Source organism: Podarcis pityusensis (genome assembly GCF_964106645.2).
Source record: "Podarcis pityusensis genome assembly, chromosome: 16".
NCBI classification, from domain to species: Eukaryota; Metazoa; Chordata; class Lepidosauria; order Squamata; family Lacertidae; genus Podarcis; species Podarcis pityusensis.
In genome coordinates this window covers 5,992,597-6,001,569 of record NC_138041.1, presented here as the reverse complement: position 1 = coordinate 6,001,569, position 8,973 = coordinate 5,992,597, and the positions used below count along the sequence as shown (strand labels likewise).

Here is an 8,973-nt window from a genome sequence, read left to right as displayed (position 1 = left end):
GCTAGACAACCTTATAACATACAATACAGTGGTACCTGGGGTTACATATGCTTCAGGTTACAGACGCTTCAGGTTACACTCTCCGCTAACCCAGAAATAGTACCTCAGGTTAAGAACTTTGCTTCAGGATGAGAACAGAAATTGTGCTCCGGCGGCACAGCAGCAGCGGGAGGCCCCATTAGCTAAAGTGGTGCTTCAGGTTAAGAACAGTTTCAGGTTAAGAATGGACCTCTGGAATGAATTAAGTTCTTAACCCGAGGTACCACTGTACCTAATTTTCAAGAAACTTCAGAGACAATTATTATATTATAGAATATATTTTATTTTCATTGATGCAAGAGCTGAAAGCAGAAGGCAGTTCCGCAGCCCAGCAAATGGGGGGAATATTGTGGTGAAACCCTACCCATTTAATTCTGTGCAGTAGTCATGCTTCTTTTGCTTCTTAGGTCTTCTTGGAGGACCTCTTCCAAAGAGATTAAAGGGAAGGGAAGCAAATTTGCAGCTTATTATAAGTGGCAGGTGCAAAAGCTTTAGGGTTTCCCACTTGGCAAAGAGAAGAGGTGGAGGTGACCCAACAGGTCTTCAAAAGGAGGTTGATGGTGTGGATATTGTTCTGGATGTTGGACAGATCATGTTGTTATTTCAGGCTGAGTGGGACGTCCGAAGTATCAGCAACAGCAACCACAGCCGGAAGAAGAGTTGTTATTCTTGATGTAGATGATGCGGCACCCTCCAGAACCGCAGCACTGGGAGCAGCAGCAGGGGTGGCAGCAGCAGCCGCAACCGCAACCACAGCCGCAACCGCCACTACAGGGGATGCAGATGATGTTGGGTCCACAATTTGAATTGGAGCCACAGCCACAGCAACCCATTATTGTGAGTGGAAGGTAGGCTGAAACAGATGAAATATGCATTATGTTTAGTGTGTGTGTGATGTAGAGGAGAAATGATGTTCACAATTTAGTGGACTAACAATTGAGAACTGCCACTTGCTGGCTTGTGTAGAGCTTATTCCAGGTTTAAGGTACCGGGGGTGGGTGGGTGTTAGTGCCATTGGTGGGGTTTGGCAGACATACCTGACAATGGGCAGCAGTGTTCCAATGAGACACATAATTTTTAAGTTCCCCAAACACTCCTGATGTAGTGCTGCTCCAAAGCATTGTTGGAAATCAAAATGGCTCCTAGACCCAGCCACTTGGCACTGACTGGAGCTCCAGAAAAGTTTTAATGGGAACTCAGGGTCAGGACCAGATTTAGGTTGGATGAGGCCCTAAGCTACTGAAGGTAATGGGGCCCTTTATATGTCCAGCTCTCCTTTGTCAACAACAAATTGTCACTGTTTTTTGTGTTGAATATATGCTATATGGTAATTTATGGACTTGATAGGTATCAAAGCCATTTGCACATAACAAATAGGAGACTACACAACACAAACACTTTTGCTGTGTGTAGGTTTTATTTTATTTGTTTTTTATCTTATATTTTGGAAATGTACATCCAGGGTTTTTCCCCTTTAATTTTTTGGGGGACCCCCAAGAGAGTGGAGCCCTATAGCTTGCTAAGCTTATATGTAAATGCAGCACTGCTCAGGATTATGGTAAATAGTAGACCTATTCTCAACCCGTGTAAGGTTTTCAGAGAATCTTGCACGGTCCTTGACACTGATCATATTCATGGTTGTTAAAACATTTCTAAAATGCTTCTTCAGTCCACCTTGCTATCCACCACACAAACGGAACAAAATGGCAAACCCCAAGACTGCGATACTAAAAGCAGCAGCCAGTAACTCAAAACTTAGAAAGAATAAAAGCCCATGAAAGATAGCAAGAGGGAGGCCATGCAAGAATCTTCATTGAGTAGATTACCTAAGCAGAAGACATAAACTCCCAAAGCCCACCCACTCCTCCAGTTAGAGTCCATCTCATTTGAGATAATGGAGGCATCTATGGTAGGGCATTATATTCAGATGTTACTATGAAGTGAGATGAGACCAGCCCTGCTGATCTGATTTGTAAGTTGCTTATTTAGTTAGCAAGATTTCTATCCTGCTTGGTGGTAATGAAACCTCTAAGCTGTTTACTAGAAAAATTAAAATTATCAGTAAAAATGGTTAAAAATAATTAAACGCATTTAAACATAATTGAAATTAACAGTAAAAAAAGGTTTGAAGCATGTCAACATCAACATGTCTGAATAGCCTTGACAAAACAAAAATGGTTTAAGCAGGTGCTGGAGAGGGTACAGGGTCAATAGGCAGGGATTTGCAAAGTAAGGTCATAAATTACAGGTGACTATAAATAGAATCATATGCAGGTCAGTTCAGTTAAAAGGACATATCCAACCAAAAGAGTTAGCCACATCCATTAATTTCAATAGGTCTACTCAGAGTGGGTCCAACACCAGAAAAAAATTATCCCAGATATAAAGTACTTCAACTTACTTTGTTCAGTAGTAGATGGAGAGGTGTAAGAGGTTCAGAAACCCAGTGATTGAATGGAGAAGTCTCAGGTGGTGGGCCTTTTATACATCTCTGTTGTTTTTCCGGAGGAAGTGAGGCATCATGGCAAAAATGGTAAACTCTTCATTAGCCATCAAGGAATCCATCCCTGCCAGGGACAATGTGCCATTATCACCTGCACGGCGCTTGACCTGGCTCTTATTCATCATTTCCACTCCATGTCTTAAACCTAATAACCTAAAATATGATTAAACCTAATAACAGTCCTTGATCTGGCCAGTGGGTACTGAGAAGATTATGGAGAAGAATGCTGGCATCCATGGACCAGCTTAACAAAATCCATGAACCCAAGGCCATGCTTCTTACACTAGAAACATCCGATTCATCACTGTTGGCCCATTAAGTGTGAGTTCCAGTGTATGATATTATATATCCATTTTCTACATGCAGAGAAAAACAACACAAATGGACACAGTAAGCTCTTAGCGCCAGTTGTCTTGTTATTAAGGGAGAGAAGCTGCCTTTGGCAAGGAAGATCTAGTCTTTAACAATGGCAGTGCGGAAGTGTTCGCAGTCATAACAATCAGGGACATCAAAGTCTAGCACCAAACACAGTATTTCCAAACATGGAAATCCTTCTGAAATGCTCTTCACCTTAGATTTGGAACCTCATAATACACTTTTTTTTTTTCACAGTGGAAGTGATGCATTAAAAATTGAGTTGTTTTTTGTCTCCCTCATCTCTAGCTTTTAGAGTTTTTGATTTGAGTTCCTACTGAAATGAGGCTGCATTTTAATGTTTTAATGTCGTATTTTAAACTTGCTTTTATGTTGTATTTCAATCGATTGTTTTTATACCTGGTGTCAGCCACCCAGAGCCCCGTCTTGGCTGGGGAGGGTGGGGTATGTAAATAAAATTTATTATTATTATTATTATTATTATTATTATTATTATTATTATTAGCTGGCACCCATCACACTTTTATCAAGGTTTGAGTATTGGTACATCAATTTTTATGAACACCCACCCCCTGGGGGGAATTAATATGAACCATTTTCATCCCCATCACCACTGATGACATCGCAAATGGCTATAACTTTCCTGGCCCTTTCAACAAAGACTGATAACACTTGAAAAGTTACTAGCCTCTTCAGAATGTAAAAAGCTTAATAAGTTAAAGTGAAACAGGGGCAGGTGTTTTTTTTTTTGCTGTAAAAGCCTCCATCCCCAGAAAAAATAATAATAGAAGGAATGCTCCCCTAAATTCCTTTTAAAGCAGGTAAGGATATCATTTGCAGGTAATGTTGTTGTTTCTGAAAGCATGAATCATGTCCAATGTCACAGTGCTTTTCTTCAAAGATGGCCATTCAAGTTTCAGGATATGCTTCATCCCCTGACTTTAACTATTGGGGAAATAGTTATATTTTTCCCCTTTCAAAAAAGTGGATGAAATTTGCAGGCAGAATACCACCACTCATTACTGCCAAAAAGAAAAGAAAAGAGGTAAACTCTTCACAGGGCCACAAGGAAGTTAGGCTGGCCTCGACCAGAGCCAGGGCTTTTTTGGCCATGGCCCCGATCTGGTGGAACGCTCTGTCTCAAGAGACTGGGGCCCTGAGGGACTTGACATCTTTCCACAGGGCCTGCAAGATGGAGCTGTTCCACCAGGCCTTTGGCCGAGGCACAGTCTGACCCCCTCTCTCCTTCTGTAATCCTCATAGAACTCTAGCCCAATGGTGGCCATTAATTTTATTATGAATTGATTTTAGAATGTATTTTAATTAATTTACTGTGTGATTTTATGTACACTGTGGTATTTTTACTTGTGGTTAGCCACTCTGAGCCCGGCTTTGGCTGGGGAGGGCGGGATATAAATAAAAATTTATTATTAATTATTTTTATTATCCATTGAAGTACCCATCTCTATCCAAATGATGCACCATTGTCAGCTTCAATAACCTTGATCTGGCTCATGGTCAACATTTCCACACTATATCCTGCTTTATCACTACCCTAAGGAGTCTCAAGGGACGTGGGTGGTGCTGTGGTCTAAACCACTGAGTTCGAATCCCCGTGACAGGGTGAGCTCCCGTTGCTTTGTCCCAGCTCCTGCCAACCTAGCAGTTCGAAAGCACACCAAAAAGTGCAAGTAGATAAATAGGTACCGCTCCGGCGGGAAGGTAAACGGTGTTTCCGTGTGCTGCTCTGGTTCGCCAGAAGCGGCTTAGTCATGCTGGCCACATGACCCAGAAAAACTCCGGCTCCCTCAGCCTGTAAAGCGAGATGAGCGCTGCAGCCCCAGAGTCGTCTGCGACTGGACTTAACTGCCAGGGGCCCTTTACCTTTATCTTTTAAGGAGTCTCAAAGCAGCTAACAATCTCCTTTCCCTTCCTCCCCCACAACAAACACTCTGTGAGGTAAGTGAGACTTCAGAGAAGTGTGACTAGCCCAAGGTCACCCAGCAGCTGCATGTGGAGGAGTGGGGAACTCCTCCAGGCTCTTTCCAACAATTATATTTTCATTAAAGAAGACAATGTACAGTACCTTTGGCAAAAAATGTATAGCGTACAAAGGTAAGGTGGAAGAGCTGGCAGATATATAGTAACCATCGTGATCCTCAAGGTTATAATGCATGTATGTAGATCCTTTTTCTTCTCCAGATGTTGCTGAACTACATCTCCCATCAGCCCCAACAAGCAAGGCCAATAGCCTGGAATCATGGGAACTGTAGTACCAAATGTTCCCCCAAACCTGGTGTAATGCCAAAGATTGATTTTGCTAACATAGGAAACTTCAATGCCTTCTGATTTTCTCCCTCCATATTTCTGATCTACATACATGTCCACTGATAAAGCACTGAAGGACAAGGGGGTCAATCATGATGAGCTTGTGTCTAGACTCATTTGGTGATATACCACTGGCTGTGATGACCTGGTGGCTATAGTCCACATGGCTGAACAATAAAAAATGATCAGATCAGTGTTTGATGAAGATTGGGGCAGGAAGCCAGACGATGAGGGGGGGGGGCGAATGAACCAGAGGAATATGAGGTAGAAAATGGAAATAGGGAATATGCAGGGGGCCCAGACCAAATTGGTGAAAAGTTGGCAGAAATAATCATATGGAAGGACGCAGAGGGTCACATGGGAATGGAAATGACCTCCATACAAAGATTTAGGGGAGAAGTAGAAGATGGATATGGTTTTGATGGAGTGTGTGTGTGTGTGTGTACACACACACACACACACACACACACACACACACACACTGAGACTTCAGTCCTGGGCTGCTCCAAGCAACTCCCCCACATCCCCCACATCTGTCTGCTTGCCCCCTATCTCCAGATCTCTCTCTCTTTTTAAGGACAACATTTTTCTTTGTGATATCCGGCCTTCACCTGGGCAACATCCTTCCCTCACCTGCAGAGCCCCCTTTCTTGTTTCCGTTGATGGGTTAATGACATGCTTCTAGTATCTTTTATCATTCTTAATAACTTCTATCCTGGCCTGGAAAAGAAGCTTTGTCTGTGTTTTTCACTGGCCTGTCATCTTTCCTTCAATACTCCAAATATTATCTGAATTCTATCATTTATTCACTAAACTCCAGCAGTTATGGGTGCCCTTGCACTCCAAATTGTGTTACCCCAGATTTGTTCTCTCTCTCTCTCTCTCTCTCTCTCTCTCTCTCTCTCTCTCTCATTGTCTCTATCTATATTCTTCATTCCATCTTGTTCCTAGACTCCTAAGTAGCTCCTGTGACTAGGAGTGCTTATGTCTAGTTTAGGCTAGTTTTCTACAGCCATTCCTGTACTGGGATAGCCTGACTTCATGGTCTAATGACCTCCTACTTAGACTACTGTACTGCCCACTATGTGGGGCTGGTCTTAGAGATGGACTGGAGTCTATAGCCAGTGCAGAACGCAGCTGCTAGGTTGGTAAATATGGCAGTGAGGAGACCATATGTCACCGGTCCTGAAAGGTCTGCAGAGGCTGCCACAAAGTCTAGTTCAATGTGTTGGCATGATAGCATAAAGCCCTAAATGCCTTGGGGCCAGAGTATCTAAAGGATCAGCTCCCCCCAATATAAACCAGCTCGGGCCCTATGATCCTCAGGGGAGGCCTTCTTGGTGGTGTTGCCTCTGGATGCTGTCAGGTTGACACTGACACATGAAAGGTCCTTCTCAGTAGAATGCCCACCTAGCAATACACAGCCCTACCACATGAATTTCCAAGAAACCTCATAGACAATAAATATATTATAATTGTTTTGTTTTATTTTTTATTTATGTAACAGTTTGAAGTACAAGGCAGTTCCACAGCTCAGGAAGAAGAAGGAGAAGGAGAAAGAGAAAGAGAAGGAGAAGAAGAAATCCTACCCATCTAATTATACACCATCATCATGCTTCCTTTACACATTAGAGCTTCTCCATGGATGGGGGAAATCTTCCAAAGAAATTAAAGGGAACGAGAGAATCAGAGTGCTATAATAAACATACAGAGGAAAATCTCTAGGGTTTCTGGCTTGGTCAAGAAGAGAAGAGGAGGTCATCCGACAAGTTTTCCGAAGGATGCCGATGCTGTCATTTGGGATGCTGGGAAGATTGTGCTGTTATTGCAGCCCGGGTGGAACTTCCAAATTATTAACAGCAACCACAACAGCTGGAAGAGCCATTAGAAGACCCAATGTAGTAGACACAACATCCACCGCTGGAACCGCAGCAGCTGGGGCAGCAGCAGCAGCATGGACAGCAGCAGCAGGGGCTGCTGCAGCAGCAGCTGGGGCAGCAGCAACAGCAAGGGCAGCAACAGCAGCCGCAACCACAGCCACAACCGCAGCCACAACCGCCACTACAGGGGATGCAAATGATGTTTGGTCCACAGCTTGAATTGGAGCCACAGCCACAGCAACCCATCTTTGAGCGTGGAAGGTAGGCTGAAACAGGTGAAAGATGCATTATGTTTGTGATGTAGAGGAGGAACTACATTTGCACCATGGTGGGTTGACTAATAGGAACTGACACTTGCTAACCGCTCTAGGGCTCGTATCAAGTTTAGGGAAGCCTGGTGGAATGGTAGAGCCTGGCGGGCTTACTGGACTACGGGCACTGAGTTTCCTATTCTAGCCACTGTTTTATGTTCACCCAGTGCACCCGATGAAGTGTCATTCCAGTGCATTGTGGGAAACCCAAATGGCTGCTAGACCCACCCATTTGGCACTGATCAGAGCTCCAGAAATTTCTTAATGTCGTCCAGTGACAGTATTAGTTGTAGGTCTATTCTGACTATTATTATTATTATTATTATTATTATTATTATCAATATTATTTCATCATTTTGTACATTCTTAACAGGGTAGGTATTTTTGGATGTTAAATATTTCAATAGTAATATTTCCATAATTCCAACCACCTGGCAACTGACAATAAAAATGCAGTAAATTGGCATACTAGAAAAAGATAACGCTAGAAGGAGCAGATTAAAAGAGTCATAACTCAAAAGAACAAATAGGTATTTGTGAGCTATCAGATATCATGGGGTGGGGGGTGCTCCCAAACTTCTCTGTGAAGCAAAACACCTGTCTCCCTTATTTAAAATGGTAGAAGCATTTGCGGAATGGGACTTAAGTGGTGATTTTAAAAATGGGATCAGGTTTGTTTCTCTGATTCATAATCGAGGTAAGCCTTGCTACAGACGTCAGCTCAGAACATAGAACAGAACAGAAATGCAATAATATGCAGAGGTGTTTAGTTAAAGGGATGTATGCAACTTAACTATACCCAAGTCACATTCAGAGTAGACCTATTGAAATTAATGGACCAAAGATGGCCATATCCATTCACTTCATTGGGTCTACTCTGACCATTGGATATACACACACACACATACACACTGTGTGTGTATCTCTCAAATACACAATACATTTAGAAGCACAGCTTACCTTGTTTGGTGGTAGATGAAGAGTTGTAAGGTTGAGGAACCCAGTGGTTGAATGAAGAGGTCTGGGGCTGTGGACCTTTTATACAGCGCCCTGGCATGTTTCCAGAGGAAATGAGGCACCCCCTCCCCAAATGGTAAACTCTTATTAGCCATTAGTGTGCACATCCCTAACAAGACCATGTGCTATTTTCTGCCATGTGGTACTTGACCGGGCCACTAGTCATCATTGCCATTCTACGTCTTCAGCTGGGTTATTAACTTAATAACAGGGTGGTCCTTAATCCAGCCAGCGGTGCTAAAAGAATTCAGGGCAATAATGTTTGTATCTATAGACCTGCTTAACAGAATTCATGAACCCAAAGCCATGCTTTTTACACACACACGAAAAAAAATCTCATTCATCATTTCTTTCTCACTTAATGGGAATTCCATTGTATGGTATTTCATATCAATTTTAAGTATTCAGAAGAAGAAATTACACTGAAGGCTCTAAGTGTCAATTGTATTATTGTAGATTTGGGGGGACCCCCCTAAACCCTAGAAATTAATAAATAGTGGGGGTTTTATTCTTTGGAGTA

At 42.7% G+C, this 8,973-nt stretch overlaps 2 long non-coding RNA genes across 2 annotated transcripts; both read right to left on the bottom strand.

The window, feature by feature from the left end:
• Positions 1-298: 298 nt before the first annotated feature.
• LOC308465495 lies at positions 299-2,486 on the bottom strand. The gene is made up of 2 exons (XR_013980484.1): positions 2,441-2,486; positions 299-892 (listed from the first exon to the last, which is right to left on the bottom strand). It is a non-coding gene; the product is annotated as an uncharacterized lncRNA (long non-coding RNA).
• A 4,224-nt stretch (positions 2,487-6,710) lies between these two features.
• LOC308465462 lies at positions 6,711-8,438 on the bottom strand. The gene is made up of 2 exons (XR_013980462.1): positions 8,397-8,438; positions 6,711-7,391 (listed from the first exon to the last, which is right to left on the bottom strand). It is a non-coding gene; the product is annotated as an uncharacterized lncRNA (long non-coding RNA).
• Between the last annotated feature and the right edge of the window lie 535 nt (positions 8,439-8,973).